This window comes from Gopherus evgoodei, chromosome 14 (genome assembly GCF_007399415.2).
Source record: "Gopherus evgoodei ecotype Sinaloan lineage chromosome 14, rGopEvg1_v1.p, whole genome shotgun sequence".
Classification (NCBI taxonomy): Eukaryota; Metazoa; Chordata; order Testudines; family Testudinidae; genus Gopherus; species Gopherus evgoodei.
In genome coordinates, this window is record NC_044335.1 from 16,626,656 (window position 1) to 16,648,460 (window position 21,805).

Sequence of the window (21,805 nt, forward strand, 5' to 3'; positions counted from 1 at the left end):
CCCCTTTCCGCATCCCAGGAGCTACGTTTTCTTTCCTCCTCCCCCGATCCCCAGCATGTTATAACTCTAGTGAAATCAAAGTGATTAGAAAAGCAAGGAATTGAATAGGGGCTAAATTCTGTGTGTGTGTGTGTGTGTGTGTGTGTGTGTGTGTGTGTGTGTGTGTGTGTGTGTGTGTGTGTGTGTGTACATACATCTACAATTCCTTCTGGGACTAACAGGAGATATGCATGTGTAGCAAAGGGCAGAATTTGGCCCTTGGAGTGTAGCAACTGTTTGAATCAATTCAGCAGTCATTCTGGTATTCTTGGCAGTAGCTCACACGCAGCCATACCCAGCGGAACCTGGTTAATTGCATGAGGAACGTTCCGCTGGACACAGGGTTACCCTTGACTTAAAAAAAAAAGAAGAAAAAAGCATCATGGAAATTTTTAATTTCCACTAAGAGTATTCCCGGAGCCAGGCCAGTGCAGTCCATGGTGATTCTGAGTGGGGGCAGGATGTACCTGAAACCAGCTCCAGCTTTGCCCCCTTTGGAAGCTGGGACTCAACTTCCTTTCGAAATTCCGTGGCTGTGTTCAGCTATCCTGAGAAGAGGTGACTGAATAGGAGTGTGCTAGAGGGAGGCGAGAGGGCTGGGGGAGTGGCAGGGAAGAAGCCAGAGACACTCAGTAAGTGCTGAAACAGGCCAGAGGGGGAGAAGAAGCGTTGGAGAGGCTTCCAGGTTAAAAGCCAAAGATTTCCAGTCAAAAGCCAGGAAGGCTATACACATAAATGTGTGGGTGGATAGAGCAGAGCAGCCCTGTGTTCAGAGGTCCTCCAATTCACTGCCCCATGTTAATACTGAACTTGTGCTTTTTAATCCACAGCTGGCTAGCAAGGGAGGTTTTCAGTGTAAACAACAGTGGGATCTGAATCTAGAAGCCGGAATGGAACCTCAAGCCACATGTCGGTACTGTACTTGTTCTCACCGAACGTCAGCTAGAGGCAGACCTTTTTGATCATGTTCTGCGCGCTGTACTGTATTCTGATGATTCACTTCCTGCCTTTGCCCTTTTTGCTTGCTGCTACTTCACGGAAGCACTGCTCCAAGACTGGGTCCTGCAGCCCCAGCTGAAATGTTTATGTGCGCTGTGCTCTGTCCTGGCGCCTGCTTTAACGTGAAGGGCGGCTGCTGTGTGTCTAAACTGCTGTGTCATATTCAGTTATTAATGACCAAAGAGCCACATGATACAAAGTTCTGGGAAACTCAGGGCAGATTCCAGGAAAGGGGTCAACAAGTTCAGTAAACAGATTTTGTTAGAACTTGAACGGAGACCAAAAAAAGCTTCACTGGGATTCTTTTACTCTGTGAGCGTTACTGAGTCTCAAAAGGTCTATGAATGGCAGAAAGAGCAAAGCATTTCTCCCAGAGGATCATCTTTCCCCCCCCCCATTGAATTTTATGTCATTGCTCATTTTCAAGGCTGTGCTTAATAATACTCCCCAGGAACTTTATTCATTTGTATTCTTCAGTTAGTTTTGCTGTTTGCTGCTGAGCAGCTGCAGTGTTCTATCCCAGAGGTGGCTGCATTTCAGTTGTGGTTCAGTGTATGGAGGGTCAAATTCTGCATTCAATTACGTTGGTGTAAATTCAGAACGCTGGATTTACAGCGGTGTGTATTACACAATGCTGAGCACATTGTTGCCGTTTCACACATCATCATTAGTAACCTAATGTAGTGATAGAATCTGGCCCATATTTTGTATCTGAGCTTGCTTAATTTATAAAAGCCCTTGGGGATGTTTCAGAATACAAGATGCTATACATTCAGGATGTTACTGTTAGAATAGATTGGAAATTCTGTGTGTATCCGTGCAGAAGAATCAGCTGGTTTTGTTACCAGCTGAGGGCCGTTTTGGTGTTCTGTATGAAAGGAGCTGGTTTAGTCTCAACAGACAGGGGACCACATTGCAGTAGTAACTCATGGCAAGTGGCACTAAGACCAAGGACTGAATTGGCTGGTACTCAATAAAAAATATTATTTTCAGTAAATTGTTTCTCCTAAAGTAATTGATTTTACATTCACTCTTCTGCACTTGAGTGAAGACCCAGCTACAGCTCTCTCTCTCATTGATCGTGCTTCTCTGTGCTGTGGCTGGCTTTATTTCTTTTTACTCCAATACTCCCAGTTGCCTGGCACTGAATCCGATAAAAAGTGATTGATCAATGTGCTGGTCTGTTGGTTTAGATGTGTTGAAAGAAAAGAGAAATTTGAACACATCTCTCTTTGAAACTGACCATTATGATACATAGTAATGACACTTAGCTGGGTATGTGTCTTTATGCCCATTTTAGAAATGGAGAAACTAAGGCACAGTGGTTAACGGCCCAAGCCAACTCCCACAGAAGTCAAAGGAAAGACATCCACTGAGTGCTGGATCGGGTTTTAAGTGACTTGCCCAAGATCACATGGCATATCAGTGCCAGAGCCGGAAACAGAACCCAGGACCTCTGCCTCCTCATCAGCGGACCTATCCACTGGCCCATATTTACAGGCTATTATAGAAGCTCCATCTCCCCTTCTAACGTTGGTTAGCCTTTTACCGTGGAATGCTGCACCATGTGATAATGTGTAACAGTCTTTACACATGGTTGGCACCTTCCACCTAACAGAGTCCAAAGTACTTCGTGGATTTTATTGATTGCCCCAAGTGTTGTCATTCGTTCCACTAGATTGCAGCTACTTCTGGAGTGAAACACAGCAAATGGTCAACAGAACACAGCAGTCTTTCAGTGGGGGAAGTGAAGAACATTGCATCTGTTTGAAACTAGTAGGGGAATTTTAGAAAGGCAGAGTGGAATTACCCAGTCTGGAATCTGACTTCAGTACAGACATTAACTCTTGCAAAAGGAGCCACAGGATTTTTAAATGACCTCACTGGTCAGGAGTTCAGTTTTGCATCCCATTCTCAAGATGGCATTCCCAGCACCACAGTGCCTCCTATCGCCATGCATGGGGATTGACTCTCTGCTGACTCAAAGGGTCATCACATTAACACCATTCCCAGCAGCACCTAGGTATAATCCTAGTGCTCAGAACTCCGCATTCTAAATGGCTGCTCCCAGGTTACCAGTGCAAACCTTTCCAAGGACCTCTGTTCAGCATAGCCAGCCTACTGAACACTCCTTGGCAAAGGCAACATTCTTTAGCAGTTCTGTGGTAGCGAGTATCAGTAGTTCTAGGGTGACCAGACAGCAAGTGTGAAAAATCAGGACAGGGGATGGGAGGTAATAGGAGTCTATATAAGAAAAAGACCCAAAAATCAGGACTGTCCCTATAAAATCGGGACATCTGGTCACCCTAAATAGTTCTGGTCTAATGCAGATTCATTGCAGATACTCTTCAGGTTTTGCAATTCATGTCAGTATGGAAGATTCTTTAGTCTTTGTTTCATGTCAGAACTGCATATAGGCAAAGAGCCTTCATCTCCACCTCACATTTACATACCACACAGGTTGCCTCTAAGTGCTTGTCTGTACCAAAAGTTAGTGCACAGCAAGCTGGGATGTAAATCTACTCCACACTATTGTGCCCTGCAAGCAGTATCCATCGGGACGGTACTGCCCTGCGCTAGAAGTTCTCTAGTGCATATTAATGCACTAGATCAAAGGTAGGCCTGGAAGTGTTCGGTTTCTATGATAAATGCCAATGAACATCGATTTCTCCATACAGACACAAACCACCTAATAATATTTCCATCGGTGAAAACTGAAATTTACAGATGGACAAAGTTTAAAAAAATAAAATTAAAAAAAGGCTGCTTGAGAACTTGAAATGAGAGTTTGATTTAAGGTATATTTTGACATGCGCTGTTCACGGCTTGTGTTTTAATGGTTATAAAGCTTTTACTTTTTGACTCTGAACACCTGTCATTGAATAATTATTCTCTGACACCCCGCCCCCCATTGTCTGACCTCCCGATAGTTTCCTGCAGCTGTGAAAATTTAAAAAAATAGAAATTATTAAAACAAAAAAAATTGTAATTCTGTCAAGCCTAGTCACTGCACCCTAGGGTACTTTCAGTGGATACCAGCAGGGTCCACACAGACAGGTAGAATGCAGCAGGCTAGTGCAGGGTAGATTTATACCCCAGCTTGACACAAAATAAATGTTCCTTTAGACAGACCATTTGTAACAATTGCCAAATTGGCTCATGAAACATACAAGCTTCCCTGAACTATTCAATTTTCTCTCTCACACAAAGGAAACAGACACATTCAGTCAGCACAGTCCTTGTTTAGAAGAAGGGAACAACAAAAACAGAAAGAATAGAAATAAATGCCTTATAAGTGGAACTGGGCAAAAAAAATTTGGCAAACAGTAAATTTGGTGAAAAATGATTTTTTCAGGCCACCAAAACTATTCACAAATTTGGGTTAAATTTGGTGAAAAGATGGGGGAAAAAAACCAGATCTCCCGCCTCCCCAAAAAATAACTAAATATTTTGAATTTTGGTTTCAAAACATCTAGTTTTAAAACCAAACAAATGAAGAAGCTGAAAAAAAATCCAAAAAATTACCCCAAACTAAAAAATCTGAAAAAAATAATATTAATTTGGAGTTGAACTAAATTTCTCTTGAAACTAATTTTCTTTTTTCAGTTTTGTGTTGCAATGAGAAAAACAGGGAAAAAAAACAGGTTTCAGAGTCGCAGCCGTGTTAGTCTGTATCCGCAAAAAGAACAGGAGTACTTGTGGCACCTTAGAGACAAATAAATTTGTTAGTCTCTAAGGTGCCACAAGTACTCCTCTTCTTTTTGATGAAAAAAAACAGTTTCAGTTTGAACTGAAATGAATTTTATTTTTATTTTTTGGTTTGGTCCATGGAAAGCTATTTGTTCACACCTCTTTACTTATGAAAATAGTGTCTGTCTGTCCGTCCGTCTGTCCACTGTGGTAGGCTGCGCTGCACTGAACTGAACACAAAATGACTCCCCAACTTAGCAGACAGCAGAGTCTTCAGACATTTAAAGGTGCAGTACACTGTAAACAAAAGCATAAATTAAGGAACTATCTAAATACATCACACTCTTCCCCTCCAGAACTTGAATTAAACTTTAACCAAACCTTTCTGGTGTTTGGGGGGAAAAAAAGACTAGTAGGTTCCGAGTTTCATCTGGCTCTTTAAGGGGAAGTGCCAAGATATCATGAGAGGCTGCTCCTGCTGGAATTCCTGGCTTGTTTGAAACAAGAAACAGCAGAGGTCCAGTGAGAGAGACCCTCATCTCTCAAGACCCCCAGCAAATGCGAAGGGGCTGGAGATAGAACTAACTGGAAAATGGGGGAGGGGAAAGGGTGTTCCATGACAAATTTTCAAACAAAAACACCAAAATTTGTGACTGAAAACTAGTTTTTGGCCAACCCAGTTTTCAGTTAAATCTCAAAATTTCTGGTGAAAAGCACATACTTTTCATAAACAAATAACCCCCCTTGTTTTTCTATTTAAAAAAAAATAAATCCAGTTCTCGGGAAAATGAAGATTATGGAATGAATTTCCGTGATTTGGTGCTATACTGAAAAAAATATGCAGAAGTGATCCAAGCAACTGCGTCCTGTTTATATCTTGTGGTCTTATGAGTAACCAAGTGGAAAAAAACTAGAATGAAAAGATAACAGTTATGATGAAATTAAATTAAATAAGCCAGTGACTCATTACAGGGCAATAAAAACAAAAACAAGATATTTTAGGGCTGAATAATGACAGCAAAATTAAGAGAAATAACAAATCAGAAATGGCTAGATTAGTATTGCGGTGTAAATAACTACAATGGGATGATTAAAATGAGGGAACTGAACATGGCGATAGTCAATGAAAGGTGGTTGAATTCAGAATGTGGTGTTCACAACATATCTACCGTGCTCTGGGAAAAACACTGACTTCAGTGGGACCCTAATTTGACACTAGATCCTTTGTAGGATCAGATTCTGCTCCTATATAAGTCAACACAGTTATACACCAGAGTAACTGATGGTGGTATTTATCTTACAGTAATTCAGTGTTTTGTCCAAACGGGATTAAATCCTACATATTACACTGGTTCTGGACCACAACCCCTGTAGATTCATCTGTGCCCTGAATCCTAACTTTTTAACACAAAAACCTTACTGAGCTTTAAAGAAATGTTTGCAAACCTCTCCTGCTTTAGTGTTTTGTTACAAATTCGGCATTCACCCCATGGACAGGGATAGTAGATTAAGGCTCACGCATCTTTTGAGCAAACCAGAGACCAGTTTTGTATGACCCATCTGGGGCAATTTGTGGTTGTGCATTAAGATTATGTGAAATGTGACATGAAACTCTTGGGCTTTGACTGAGCTGTGCTTGAGATTTTTTTTATCTCCTTTGCATTCAAGGGCTTGTCTACATGCGGACATTTCAGGAAAGTTAATCTGAATTAACTAAAGATGTGAATTTAAAGTGGGTTAGTTAAACTGCATTAAACTGTTGTGTGAATGCTCTCATTCAGAATTAAAGTGGCCTTAATTCGGTGTTTCTTAATCCACTTTTGAGCTAAGGACGTCTCTATTTGAACAAATAGTTTGTGGCAAGCTGGGGTATGAATCTACCTTCCTTCCCCCTGCCCCCCGGCCTCTTTGAAACAGCACAAGATCAAAGCACGTTCTTCTTCTTCTTCTTAGTCTATGCGCAACATGCCTCAGGTGGCACGTGACCAGGATTCATCACCAAATTTGGTCTGCTGGTTAGAAACTGGAAAAGCACATTAGCAGATTCCACACAGATAGTTAGTCCGTGGCAGACTAGTGTGGGGTAGATTCATACCCCAGGTTGTTGTGAACTAAATGTTCATGTAGACAAACCCTATACAGTAAGTTCTCATTAAAGTCGTCCTGGTTAACGTTGTTTTGTTATTAGGTTGCTGATCAATTAGAGAACATGCTTGTTTAAAGTTATGCAGTGCTCCCCTATAACATTGTTTGACAGCCTGCTTTGTCCACTGCTTGCAGAAAGAGCAGCCCATTGGAGCTAGCTGGTGGGGGCTTTGAACCAAGGTGAACTGGCAGCCCTGCTATTAGCTCCCTTCTCCCCTAAATTCCCTGTGCGACAACATCCCAGCAGGCAATCAATTACTGGCAGTTCAGCTGTCCCTCCCCCCCCACAGCCATGTGCTATTCCTGGGAGCATCCTGCTTGCTGTGCAGGGCAGGGGAAGAGGAGGACTAATGTCAGAGTGCCCCTCTCCCCCCACCAGCTCCTGCCCCCCACTTACCCCATCTCCATAGAGTGTGGGGGACACAACAGGGCTCAGGACAGAGGGAGCTTGTTCCTAGCAACTGCTGTCTCAACTTGCTGATCTACTTAAAAAGGCAAGGTCCTGAAAGTGGGGTCAGCGTACTTAAAGGGGCAATGCACATCTCGCTCTCTCTCACACAGGGTGTGTGTCTCTGTCTCTGTCTGTCATGCTGTTTCCGCTCCCTCCATTTGTGCTGCCTTGTAGAGTGTGAGGCTACATTAACAACCGTGTGTTAACCCTGGAGGCTCAGCTGTTCTAGTTCATCATTTAGCAGTAAGGCATTCCCTGGGAAATATCCCACCCTCTGACTTCACCACCTCAACCAGCTTCACAATCAGCATTGCTGTGCAGAGTATTAAATTGTTTGTTTAAAACTTATACTATGTGTGTGTGTGTGTATAATATATAAAATAGTCTTTTGTCTGGTGAAAAAATTTCCCTGGAACCTAATGGGGAAATTGGATTCGCTTAATGTTGTTTTGCTTAAAGTCACATTTTTCAAGAACATAACTACAACGTTAGGCGAGGACTTACTGTACTGAACCGAACTAAGGCCATTTTAAGACTGAATGGGAGTATCCACATGGTGTAATGCAGTTTAACTAATCCACTTTACAGTCACACCTTTAGTTAATTAGGATTAATTTTCCTGAATGTCCCTGTGTAGACAAGCCCCAGACTCAAGGGAGTTGGGAACACAAGCCCAACCAGAATGTCTCAGAATTATTTGCACAAGCGCCTCTTCAGAGAAAATGCCATTTTCCTCACATTTTGTGCTTTGAAGCAGCTGTGGATTTCACTTATTTCTTTTCTATTGCAATTGTTGAAAGTTTCCCTCCATACTTTCCAAAATAACAAACCCCAATCAACCCAGAACAGCATTCTTGCAGTGAAGCAGGTATAATTTAAGCACTTTGAACCTTTCAGATACCCAGTGTTGTCTGGGTTACAGAATGATTTCCAGCATGGTATGAAGCTGTTACCATCTGCTGGTTGTTGAGCAGACTATATGCAATGAGGTGGTGGTCTCCGCTCTAAAGATAGGCCCCACCAAGTTTAAATATAAGTGGGTGGGAATAGGATTTTGAAATTCCCATTCACATGGAATCTATTAAACAACAATCAATCTGCTTAATTTTGTTGAGAGGTGCAATTGTTGTCTCTGTAATTGATGCAAAATACATCTAACAAGCAAAGTGATAGGTAATGAGCTCCTGCACCTCTGTTCTTTAGCTGTGCATTAAGTCATAACTAAAATGAATGTGATCACCCACTCATCACAGCGTGCATCTATGACACTTGGGAATCTCTGTTGAGGAGAAGACTGATATTGGAATAGCATTTAGGTTGTTGCAAGTTACGACTGAGCTATGTTGGCAGGGCTGTGTGGGAAAGCTCACATTGTTCCTGGCTGTAATACACATGATTGTAGGCAGGGCTCATACTCTCTCATTCCTACGTGCAATATACAATTCCTTCTTTCCTTTTCCTTCCACTTTATTCCTTCACATGGGTTTGGTGTTACTGCTTGTGACTAAGGTCAGGTCTACACTTCAGACCTATATCAGTATAACTACATCATTCCAGGGTATGAAAAATCTACACCCCTGAGCGACGTAGTTATACTGATTTAACCCCCACCTCCTGTGTAGACAGAGCCAAGTCGAGGGGAGAGCTGCTCCTGTCAGCATAATTACTGCTTCTTCCTACCCTGTTCCGTTCCCTTCCTCCTCCCCTCTCTCCCCAGAGCCTCCTGCCTGCTTGCAGTGAAACAGCTGATTGCGGCAGGCAGGAGGCGCTGGGGGGGGTAATGGGGGAGCTGCTGGTGGGTACTCAGCACCTAACATTTTCTCTGTGGGTGCTCCAGTCCTGGATCACCCATGGAGTCAGCACCTATGCTGACAAGAGAAGCTCTCTCAGTGCAGGAGCATCTTCGCTAAAGTGCTACAGCAGCGTAGCTGTCACAGTGCACAAAGACAAGCCCTAAGAAAACAAAAGTTTTGAAGAATTTATTGCATGGTGGAAACATACCATATAAATAAGCTACCTAGACTTGAAAGCAAAACTGCCAGGGTAGATTTTCTTTTGAGGCCTCCCAGCCTGCACCCTTTTAAATACTGAGATGGACTCAAGCTTCAAAATTCATATCAGAATTTAAAGATCACAAAGTCTGGGGATTCTTGGATAGGAAGTTTTAGTTAATCCCTGGATAAAATTAATCTCGTTCTCTCTCGAGCCACATGTTTCCAACATACCTTCCAGGGTAGCTCATGACAGATCAGAAGATAAGGGTCAGGCCTTTATAATGTGAACACCTCTAGGGTTTGAACCAGAGATGAACACAATGTGAACTGGCTCTTTGAACAATTTTCCAGGTGTTGGTGAGAGGCTCTCTACTCCTGCTGCTTCCATGCATAAAAGAGACTGGCCTGATCTGCTCTCAAAGCTTTAGAAATGGTGAGGAATTGCATGCTATTTTGTTCTGCGTTAGCACTGCTGTCCAGGATCTCAAAGCACTATAGAATCATGAACAAACTAACCCTCCTAGCGCCTCTGAAGTAGCAATGTTATCCCCATTTATGAAGATGGGGAAAGTGAGACGCAGAGCAGTTAAGTGACTTCCTCTTGGTCACAGAGAGACCCTGTAGCAGAATAAGGAACAGAATCCAAATCTCCTGCTTGCCAGTCCTGTTTAGCCTTGGGACCATCCTTCCTCTGACAGATACTGATTTCTAGTGTGTGCGTTTTGTTTTTCTGCACAGATAGTAAATCCTTCCGCAGAGTAAACAGCCTGAAAAGGGAACAGCTGCAGATGTCTCTTTGACAAGCTTCTTGCCTGGCACTGTCTGTGTGGAAGATTTCTACATGTCAGAAATGTTACACTGTTCCAATCCTAGATTGTGTGCTGTTGTTTACAGCTCAGTTCCCTGGAAGTCAAAGCACTTCACAGAACTAGTCTTTCAATTTCTGGAGGGATATGACATACAAATGTTTAACTTTCTCACAGTCAGGTTTCTAAGGGTATGTCTACACTACGAAATTAGGTCAATTTAATAGAAGTCGATTTTTTAGAAATTGATTTGATTCAGTCGATTGTGTGTGTCCCCACTCAGGGTTGGTGCAAGGAAGTTTTGCGCCCTAGGCGAAACTTCCACCTTGCACCCCCCACCCAGCTAACCCCGCCCCCCCCACGGCAGCTAACTCAGCCCCCTACCCGGGGAACCCTCCGGCAGCAGCTACCCCCCCTACCGCGACAGCTAACCCCTCTCTCCCCCGTCCCCCCACGGCACCTAACCCCACCCAGGGAGACTCCCCCTGTCTGCCCATGGCAGCTAACCCTACCTGGGGAGACTTCCCCCCCCCGACACGGCAGCTAACCCTACCCGGGGAGACTCCCCTCCCTCAGCCACAGCAGCTAACCCTGCCTGGGGAGACTTCCCACCTCTTCCCACCACCCCCCGCCACGGCAGCTAACCCTGCCTGGGGAGACTGCCCCCCGCAGAAGCTAACCCTGCCTGGGTAGCCTGCCCCAGCTCACCTCGGCTCCGCCTCCTCCACTGAGCACGCTAGCGCTGCTCTAATTCTCCTCCCCGCCCAGACTTGTGGCGCTGATTGGAGGAGACTTAGAGCTGGGCTGTGTGCTCAGCGGAGGAGGCAGAGTGGAGGTAAGCTGGGGCGGGGAGCTGTTGCCCTCTGCTCCCCCCCCATTACTGCGGGCAGCCTTCCCCGCGCGACCCCCCCACCCAGCTCACCTCCACTCCACCTCCTCTCCTGAGGGGACTTTCAGGTGCCCCCAACCACTAGGCGCCCTAGGCGGCCGCCTAGTTTGCCTAAATGGTTGCACCGGCCCTGTCCCCACTAAGCACATTAAGTCAACGGTGTGTGTCCACAGTACCAAAGCTAGTGTCGACTTTTGGATCGTTGCACTGTGGTAGCTATCCTATAGTTCCCGCAGTCTCCACCACCCATTGGAATTCTGGATTGAGCTTCCAATGCCTGATGGGGCAAAAACATTGTCGCAGGTGGTTCTGGGTACATATCATCAGGCCCCCTTCCCTCCGTCCCTCCATGAAAGCAATGGCAAAAAATCATTTCTTGCCTGGGTTACCCGTGCAGACAACATACCATGGCAAGCATGGAGCCTGCTCAGCTCACTGTCATCATATGTCTCCTGAGTGCTGCTGGCAGAGGCTACACAGCAGCATCCCCTTGCTTTGCGGATGGCAGACAGTGCAATACAACTGCTAGTTGTCATCCTGCGGGTGCTCCTGGCTGACCTCCGTTAGGTCGGTTGGGGGTGCCTGGACAAAAATGGGAATGACTCCAAGTCATTCTCTTCTTTAAGTTTTGTCTAATGGAGATTCAGTCCTGCCTGGAATATCATGCCATCTGGGGGCTTCTGCCTCATGCTGCTCTCCCAGTCGGCAGCACAGTGCGGTCGTACCTACCCCAGTCTACTTGCCCCCATGGCTCATGAAGCCTGGACGTTAATCAAGAGCTGTTCAACTATAGGCTGAGCAAGTGCATAATGGTGGTAGAATGTGCCTTTGGACTTTTAAAAGCTTGCTGGTGCAGTTTACTGACTTGGTTAGACCTCAGCAAAACCAATATTTCCATCAAAAAGAACAGGAGTACTTGTGGCACCTTAGAGACAAAAAAATTTATTTGAGCATAAGCTTTCGTGGGCTACAGCCCACTTCATCTGATGCATAGAATGGAACATACAGTAAGAAGATATTTACACATACAGAGAACATGAAAAGGTGGAAGTACCCATACCAACTGTGAGAGACTAATTAATTAAGACAAGCTATTATCAGCAAGAGAGAAAAACTTTTCAAGTGATAATCAAGATGGCCCATTTTGGATAGTTGACATGAAGGTGTGAGGATACTTTAACATGGGGAAATAGATTCAATTAGTGCAGGGGTCCCCAACGCGGTGCCTGCAGGCGCCATGGCTCCCGAGGGGCCATCTAAATGCACCCGCATCCTGGCCGGCGGTCAAGCGTCCGGCAGAATTCGGCAGCATTTCAGCGGTGATGCCTCTCAATGACGCCGCTTGCCGCCGACAAGCGACGTCATTGAGAGGTGTCGCTGCCAAAATGCTGCTGAAATTCGGTGGCATTTCGGCTGATGCTCAACTGCCACTACGGTCCTTCATCTGGCGCCCACCAGACAAAAAGGTTGGGGTCACTGCATAGTGTAACAACCAAGCCATTCCCAGTCTCTGTTCAAACCTACGTTAATGGTATCTAATTTGCATATTAATTCAAGTTCAGCAGCTTCTCGTTGGAGTCTGTTTTTGAGGCTTTTCTGTTGCAAAATTGCCACCTTAATGTCTGTCACTGAGTGATTAGAGAGGTTGAAGTGTTCTACTAGTTTTTGAATGTTATGATTCCTGATGTCAGATTTGTGTCCGTTTATTTTTTTGGCATAAAGACTGTCCAGTTTGGCCAATGTACATGGCAAAGGGGCATTGCATTCTATGCATCCGATGAAGTGGGCTGTAGCCCACGAAAGCTTATGCTCAAATAAATTTGTTAGGCTCTAAGGTGCCACAAGTTCTCCTGTTCTTTTTGCTGATACAAACTAACAGTGCTGCTACTCTGAAACCTGCCAATATTCCCATCGTTATTACTGCTTGCTGTCTGCTCCACAATATCTGTGAGAGTAAGGGGGAGCCATTTGTGGCGGAGTGGGAGGTTGAGGCAAATCGTCTGGCCACTGATTACGCACAGTCAGACACCAGGGCGGTTAGAAGAGCACAGCAGGGCACACTGTGCATAAGAGAAGCTTTGAAAACCAGTTTCATGACTGGCCAGGCTATGGTGTGAAAGTTCTGTTTGTTTCTCCTTGATGAAAACCCGCCCTCTTGGTTCACTCTACTTCCATATAAGTCAACCGCCCTCCCCTCTCCCCTTTGATCTCCTCTTGCAGAGTCATTGTTATTTCAAATTCATGTATTCTTTATTAATTCATCACACAAATGGGGGGATAACTGCAAAGGTAGCCTGAGGAGCAGGGGAGAAAGGAAGCACAGGAATGGGGTAGTTGTAGAGACACCCCCTAGAATGGCATGCAGCTCATCATAGAAGCGGCATGTCTGGGGCTCTGACCTGGAGTGGCCGTTTGCCTCTCTGGTTCTTTGGTAGGCTTCATGGGGCACTGCTGCGGGTCCCTGTTATAACCTCTGTCCTTCATGTCCTTGGACATTTTTTTATATTCTGGCATTTTGTCTTTTGGAATGGAGTTCGGATAGCGCGGATTCGTCTCCTCTTACAGGGATCAGATCCTGTACCTCTTGTTCAGCCCATGCTGGAGCTCTTTTGCGATTCTGGGACTCCATGGTCACCTGTGCTGATTAGCTCGCAACACTGGGCAAACAGGAAATGAAATTCAAAAGTTCGCGGGGCTTTTCCTGTCTACCTGGCCAGTGCATCTGAGTTGAGAGTGCTGTCCAGAGCGGTGACAATGGAGCATTCTGGGATAGCCACCGGAGGCCAATACCATCGAATTGCATCCACACTACCCCAAATTTGACCCAGCATGGTTGCTTTCAGCACTAATCCCCTTATCGGGGAAGAGTATAGAAATCCATTTTAAGAGCCCTTTAAGTCGACAAAAATGGCTTCGTCATGTGGACAGGTGCAGGGTTAAATCGATCTAACGCTGCTAAATTTGACCTAAGCTCATAGCGTAGACCAGGGCTTAGGCTATCCACTATGTGGCTGTTCTCTGCTACCATTTGTATGTATTGAGCAATCATCCACTGCCAGGTGGCTAATGCTGGGCTGGATGAGTCTCCCCTTCTCTTACTGAGCCATCCATTTCAAAGCTCACAGGATTTCAACCGTGTTCCTCACAGGACAACATTCAAAGACCTTTCACCGCTAGGCTGGACTCTGCTTAAATGATACCATGTGATGGTAGTCCACCTCCAGCCTTTCTGTATTGTATCAATGGACTTTCTTTTAGAGAAGAAGCTGTCTCATCAGCCAAGATAGATTGTATTAATCCTTGCCTCTGGCAATCGCAGTTCTCACAGCCAGCTGAGGAATATCACAATGTTCATTCAGATGGCATGAATAGGTTTGTACTCAGTGTGCCTCTTTTTCACTCCTGCCCCAAAAGGCCAGTTTGCATGGTCCACACTGTGCCTGTAGTTCTGATGACGATGCCATGAGCTTTTTACATGTGTTGTGAAGTGCTGACCATCCACCTGGATCAGTAGGCCATCCCCACATAGGGTGACCAGACAGCAAGTGTGAAAAATCAGGACAGGGTGGCAAATAATAGGATCCTGTAAAGACAAAGCCGCTAATATTGGGACAGTCCCAATAATAATGGGATGTCTGGTCATCCTACCTCCACAGCAGATGCCAACAGCCAAGCTGACAAGCCAGGTCACTGTCTATCCTTCAGAGGGGTCCTTCAGAGGGGTCGTCTCTGTAGCAAAATGTGCCACACCTTTCTAAATGATAACCCAGGGGATGTAGCTCCTTAGAGTCAGGTGGAATGCAAGGCCCTAGGCCTGCTTTGGGTTGTGTTCAAGGTTGTTGTTGTCATTTATTTAGAGCTTATTTATTTGGTGATGTACTTGGTGCCATACAAGACACACACCATGGAGCCAGTCCCCTCTCTGAAGAGATTACAATCTAAAAGATGGAACAGAGGAAAAACGATGAACTGAGGAGTCCAAAGCAGAGGTGTTTACCGGGAGGCTGTTGGGAACACACATCAAAGCACTGAGGTGCAAGCTAGCAGCTGCAGCACTCCTAGCATGCAGTAGGCTAGTATAAACAGATTATCAGGGCCAGCCTCTTCCCTGGTTGTTCCAAAGTCCTGGCTGGGGAGCTGGAAGGGCTGTCACCAGGACTTGGCACAAGGCACAGCGGATAGGATTGCAGGCTGTCACAAGATGGAGAGCATCTGACAGAAGAGAAAGAACGTTCTAATAGGACTTCCAGTCTCTGACTTCTGTGATCCTAAGGGAAACAAACTGTCCTGCATCAGGCAGAACATGTCATGTTTGGAGTATGAGTAGTCTCTGAATGGAATGCAGAGGGCAAGCACGAGGGAGACAAAAATACCCATCAGGCTGGGAGATGAAACAGTGGCACCAGTGTGGATGAAGCAGGGGGATGCCTGGGTCTCGAGGAACTGAGGGGAAGATGCCTGTGACCTGGGTGAACTGACAGAGAATCTCCACAGACAGGTGAACTGAGGACACTGGGCAACAGAGTGAAATATCTCCTGCTGTGATTCAATTGTGACTAGGGAGCTGCTGGGAATGCAAGACTGTGAAGGGAGAAGAGAACATCTTAGGCCTAGGCTAAGCTAGAAAAGGTTTGCTGGCATAGCTGTAGTGGGACATACAGCTTGGCAAACCTGTAGTGTGGATGAGGCTTATACCAAGAAAAAATATGCTTCTGTGGGTATAGCTAATATCAGTTCCCTGAGCAAAATAAATGACATTGGCAAAAGCACTTTTATTCTGATATAACTGCGTCTACACTAGGGCTTTTATCAGCATAGAAAGGTCATAAAAATCATAATCCTAAAGGACATTACTGCCAAAAGGTTTAAGTGTAGACCTGGCCTTAGAGTGAGAGCAAATATTCCTGAGCCCTGCAGGATGCAGGGGTATCAGAGAAACCCCCAATGAACTCCCAGGGCTGGTCTACACTGGGTGGGGGGGATCGATCTAAGATACGCAATTTCAGCTATGTGAATAGCGTAGCTGAAGTCGAAGTATTTTAGATCAAGTTACCTACCGTCCTCATGGTGCGGGATTGATGTCTGGGGCTCCCCCTGTCGACTCCGCTACTGCCATTCGCCTTGGTGGAGTTCCGGAGTCAACAGGAGCGCGTTCGGGGATCAATATATCGCGTCTAGATGAGACGTGCTATATCAGTCCCTGAGAAATCGATTGCTACCCGCCAATATGGCCGGTAGTGAAGACATACCCTCCGTCATTTCTCAATGGCCCATGGGGAGCCAGAGTAGTTTGTGACAGAACTAACTTTTGTTTCCTGCAAGGAGGGAGGGGGAGAAGCTGCAGGCGCACATCAAGTGGTCTTTAAGTAGCTAGCCCCTGCCAAGGGAAGATAAGGGGAAATGAATTAGCTACTCTGGAACCAACTCCATTTCTTGTCAAATCGCCTCGGCTTTGTGCCTAGTTAAAGCGCATCCTTGCTTTGAACGCCTTGTTTCCATTCCATGTCGATTTTCCGGTGTAAAACTAATTTGCTGAAGCTTTGCTAATGTCTCTTCCAGAGGAGCTTCTATACATCTTATCTCTATTTACTTGGAAACATCAGAACCAAGCTTCCCCCATCCCTCCAAATTATTTTCAGCGTCACTCCCTATGCATCCCAGAAAGTCACTTCCTATATGGTGAAACATCTTAGTGAGAGTTCAACAAAAGCTAAGGGATAATGTCTTCTGCTCATGTTGCACAATTAGATCACAGGCACTGCCAGCTGGTAACCCTGGGTGCATTTCCAAAGGTATGGCAATCAGTATGCTGCAATGTCTCTAGCACGATAAAGCAGCACAAGAATACAGATTCATCAGAACCTTCCCCGTAACATTAGTGCCAACTGAGCTCACACCTGTGTGGCTTAAACAGATTCACCTCTGAGCTTTACTGATTGTATCTGAGCTGCCTGGGTGTCCATGCAGCACCAATTAAACCCCCAAGTCCCAGCGAGCATGGGGCTTATCTGGGGTGGATTCTCTGGGGTCAAGCTCTTCTTTGGTTCTTCCAAGCCCCGATCAGGAATCTGGAGAAGGCATGGCAACCCCTTTCTCAGCTGAGGCAGCTGCAAGTTTTGCAAACTGGTAGGACAAGCCTTGCTGCAGCTGGCTGCTTGTCTGTGTTTAATTTGAGATAATGTTCAAGATCCAGATAATCAGGTGGATTTAATCTATGCCAGTGTCTGGCCACTGTAAAGACGTGTCCCTTTAAGGCTGCTGTATCAATTCCTTATCATTACAAGAGTGTGTTACAAGGATTGCCCACAAGCCCCAGTTAGGATTGGGACTCCTTTTTACAGGGTGCTGAACATATGCTTGGTAAGAAACAATCCCTCCCCTAGTCTAGATAACAGCTCTAAACTGACTACTACTGATAACATCCGTCACCCTGGAGCTGGAGCCCGAATAGGAACTGATCTGAAGTCTGCTTTTTGTTTAATCTCTTCACAAAAGCAGAAGTGGCCTTTGTTTTGATGCCCTGAATAACTGCAATGGGAAGAAAAGGATCTGCTGGTGAAGCCCCATCTAATGATATGCTGTAGGCAGGACTATTGTACAGAGACCCCAGATCCAACTACCTCAAGGCTTGAGGTCTCTGAACCTTGTCACTGTGGCTAGCTGTCAACCCCCTAACCCATGATCGTACAACTAAAGCGCTGCCCAGCTCTCCTCAGGTTTGCCCACTTTGCTTATGAATCCTTCATATTTCACTCCCTCCATTCCTTCCCTCCTTAAGGCCCCATCCATGCTGGGCTGTCTCCACAGCTTGCTGTGTTTGACTGAAGGAGGTTACTTGAGAGCTAAAGGGATGATCAAGGGGTTGAGCAAGCAGGCTCCCTAGGATAATAATGTGGGTAATCTTCTCCTCCAGGGCTGAGCGCAATGGTCTCTTGTCAGGTGAAGTGCTCCCTCCCAGGATTTGAGCATAATGCTGCTCCTAGATAAGGATGCAGGGTCCTCCTACCCCAGGGATTGAATGTTCTGTCTGCAACATAATGGTGACAGAGAGCCCCTGTCCCGTAAGGATGGAGGATGCTCCCCTCCCCTCCAAAGTTTACTGCCTCTCCCTTTTCCCTACCCCTTTGCCTCAATCATTTACTGTACTTGTAGATACTTAGTCACCACCAGCCTATCCCATTAGTCACCTGCCCAGATGTGATCAGACGCATTATGCCCAACACCACAAAAATTCCTTCTGTTTCATTCTCTCTTTGAAAGCAGCACATGGTTGGTTTTATTACAGGCTTCCCTGATCGTCCTGTTAAATCTAATTTAATTAAAAATTAATTTGTAATCACGAGCTCTTGGCTGATGTTAAAAGAGAACGTGAAGGCTCTGGAAGCACAGCTGACTCCCCAGGAGTCTCAATGCAACATGGTGCCGATGCCACCCTTTGAAAGTAGGACTTGGACTGCAACAAACAAGTGGCTAATGGGCAAGGATTTGTCTTTCTTGCTGCTGCTGTCCTGTGGTGCTGCTCCCAGTCTTGGCCAATAGGGGCCACTGCAGATGCTGGCAAAGGGAGGTTAAGGAGAAGTTAAAGTGTGGAATATTAACAGGCAAAGATTGAAACATGAGCATGAAATGCCACTTGCAATTGAATCATTCACTTTTCTCAGCCTATCATTAATACACACACAAAATTAAAGCAAAAATGAGAAGTACAACAAAAAGGAGTAAGGATTGCAAAGAGATCGGCAAACATTAGTTAAGCCACATATCGTCTTTGTGAAGGTGTTACCCTTCTTTTTCAGATGGAGAGATTGAGGCAAAGGGAGGTGAACTGGCTTCCCCAATGATAAAATGATGAGTTACTGGCAGGACCCAGGAATCCTGACTGCCATTCCCCCTCTGCTGTAAGCACTAGACACACTCCTACTCAGGAACAGAATCCAAGTGTACTGTTTGTTTCCAATTTCCTTCTCTAGCAGACCACACGGCTCATCAGCTGAGCTGTTTTCTCTTTCATTGTTTTAATGATCAGTGAAGTGGTCGCCCTCTAGCCAAACAGTAATATCGATACTTGAATTATTATGTGTTTGGTTTACCGTGGTACGCAGAGGTCCCAATCAAGAAGAGTTTACACTATAAATAGATAAGACAAAGAGCAGGAGGGGAAACAGACATGACATAGTTTGCCCGGAATCATACAGCAGCTCACCAGCAAAGTCAGGAGCAGATCCAGATCTCCTGAGCCAGTACTCAAGTCCATTAGATAACACTGTTCCCTTCCTTAGTGCATCAGGACAAATTTATTTATCCACAAGTTATAATGACAAATTACAAATTTAAGATTTTTTTTACAAGCTTCATATTTGAGCCATTTAGACTAGGTAGGCTGCTGTATGGTGTCCCAGCACAGTATAGCAGAGAGCCATATGCTGCACTATTAGATGAAGTCACTTGTCCCATCAGCACTTGGATGGAAAGTCAAAATATTTCCCCTTTTTGGGACAGTGGAGGAAGAAGGGGCTGAAAAAACACTCCTTTACATCAGAATTCTGACAGTCTAAGGCCATATCTACAATCCTGAATGATGTTGCTCTAAGTTCCATCGGCATACAGCCGCCACAATTATTACATTGCTTGTGCGTGTCGTGTGCATAGTTGGCTCCTTGTGTTGGCAGTGCACATCCTCATCAGGAGCACTTGTATCGATGGAGAGTGCAGTGCACCATGGATCAGTATTCTGCTGTGCAAAGTGCCACGTTCCAGTGTAGGGTGTCTTGGAAAGTTCTTGCAATACCTGGTGGGGCCAAAAGGAGCAGGACCAGCTCTGGCTTTTTTGCCGCCCCAAGCGGAAAAAAAACAGGGTGCAAACTTTCAGTGCCACTTACTTGGCGGCTCGCGGCTGCCTTCTCCGACTGTGCTGGTGAGCCTCTGGGCAGGTGGCGGCTGCAGTCTGGCTAGCGGGACTCCCAGGTCTGCAGACATGCCCTGGGTAGCAGAGCGTGCACCCTGGCTAGCGGAGGGGAGGAAACGAGGGAGAAGAGAGAGAAGGGGGGCGGCCAGGGCTTCCTGCAGCCGGGGTGATCGCCACTCAGCCCCTCCCACCGCGCAGCCTGCCGGGAGGGCTCCGCGCCACTCCCGGCAGGCTGAATTGAAAGTTGTTGGTCGGCGGGGAGAGAAGGACGCAGGCTGCCAGGCTTGCTGCAGACTTGGCACTGGCTGGGGCAGACAGAGTGCGCAGCCTGCTCCCAGCAGGGTGCTCCCATCCTTCGTGCAGCCCCCCCCTACAGTGGCGCACTGAAAGACTTTGGCGAAACAAAAGAAAAAACAAACAAACAACCAAAAAACACCAGGACGCAGGGCAGCTGGAGCAGCGAAAAGAAAAGAAAAGAAAAGAAAAGAAAAGAAAAGAAAAGAAAAGGCGGATGTGCCATCCTAGGATTGGATGGAATGCCCCCCCCTTAGAATCTGCCACCCCAAGCACGAGCTTGCTCAGCTGATGCCTGGAGCCGGCCCTGAAAATGAGTCACACTGGGGTGACTGGGAGCATGGGGTGAACTTCTCATAATGCAGTCTTCTCCAGCCCATAATTTCATCAGCATCCCATAATTTTCATGACTTTTTTTCAAAATTCCACAAACCCGTGTGTTCTTCCTTGCTGTCAGCCCTCTCTGGCAGAAGCATGGAATCTGCACAACTCTGCACTATTGTCATGAGTATTGCAAGCACAGAGTGCATGATCCTGCAGTATTTGCAGAGCTACTAGAGGAGCTGCAGGGAACATGATGATTCCTTGGAGGCTAGATTGCTGAGGGACAGAGAAAGAAACAATTAAAGGTTATTGGTGGCTTTCACAGAGCAGCTGGAGATGGTGGAGCACTGGCTCTGGGCCTGAGAAACAAGCACTGATTGGTGAGATGGCATTGTCATACAGGTTTCGAATAATGAGAAGCAGCTGCAGAACATTTGGTTGCACAAGATCACATTCCTGGATCTGTGTGCAGAGTTTGCCCCAGACTTATAGTGCAGGGACATCAAAATTAGAGCCATACTGACAGTTGAGAAGTAAGGGGCAATTGCACAGTAGAAACTTGCAACACCAAATTGCTACTGGTCAGTCGGGAATCAATTTGGAGTCGGGAAATCCATTTCAAGGACTGTTGTCATGCAAGTGTGCAGGACCATTAATCACCTCCTGCTATTCAGGACTGTGACTCTGGGCAATGTGCAGGACACTGTGGATGGTTTTTCAGCAATGGGCTTCCCAAACTGCGGTAGAGCAACAGATGGCACACAAATCCCTATTTTTGCACCAGACCACCTTGCCATAGAGTACATCAACAGAAAGGGCTATTTTTCTCTGGTTATACAAGTGCTGGTAGATCACTGGGGATGCTTTACTGACATCAGTGTGGGCTGGCCAGGGAAGCATCTTTAAGAACATAGGACTGTTCAGAAAGCTGCAAGCAGGGACTTTGTTTCCTGACCAGTGGATTATCTTTGGGAATGTTGAAATGCCAATAATGATTCTGGGCAATCCAGCCTGCCCCTTATTCCCCTGATTTATGAAGCCGTACTCCAGCCACCTTGACAGCATCAAGGGGCATTTCAACTACAGGCTCAGAAGGTGCAGAATGACAGTTGAATGTGCCTTGGTCATTTGAAGAGACACTGGTATTGTTTCCTTACAAGATTAGGCCTCAGTGAGAAAAATATCCCAATGATTATAACTGCCTGCTGTGTCCTGCATAATATCAATGAAGCAAAGGGGGAAAAGTTTCCTTTGAGGTGAGGGCGGGAA

The 21,805-nt window shown here is 45.8% G+C and overlaps 1 long non-coding RNA gene across 1 annotated transcript in view; it reads left to right on the forward strand.

The window, feature by feature from the left end:
* The first annotated feature begins 220 nt into the window (after positions 1-220).
* LOC115635297 overlaps positions 221-21,805 on the forward strand; it is a 28,232-nt gene continuing 6,647 nt past the window's right edge. Inside the window, exons 1-2 of the long non-coding RNA XR_003996557.1 lie at positions 221-597; positions 870-952. This is a non-coding gene — a long non-coding RNA (uncharacterized LOC115635297). The remainder of the gene's footprint in view (positions 598-869; positions 953-21,805) is intronic.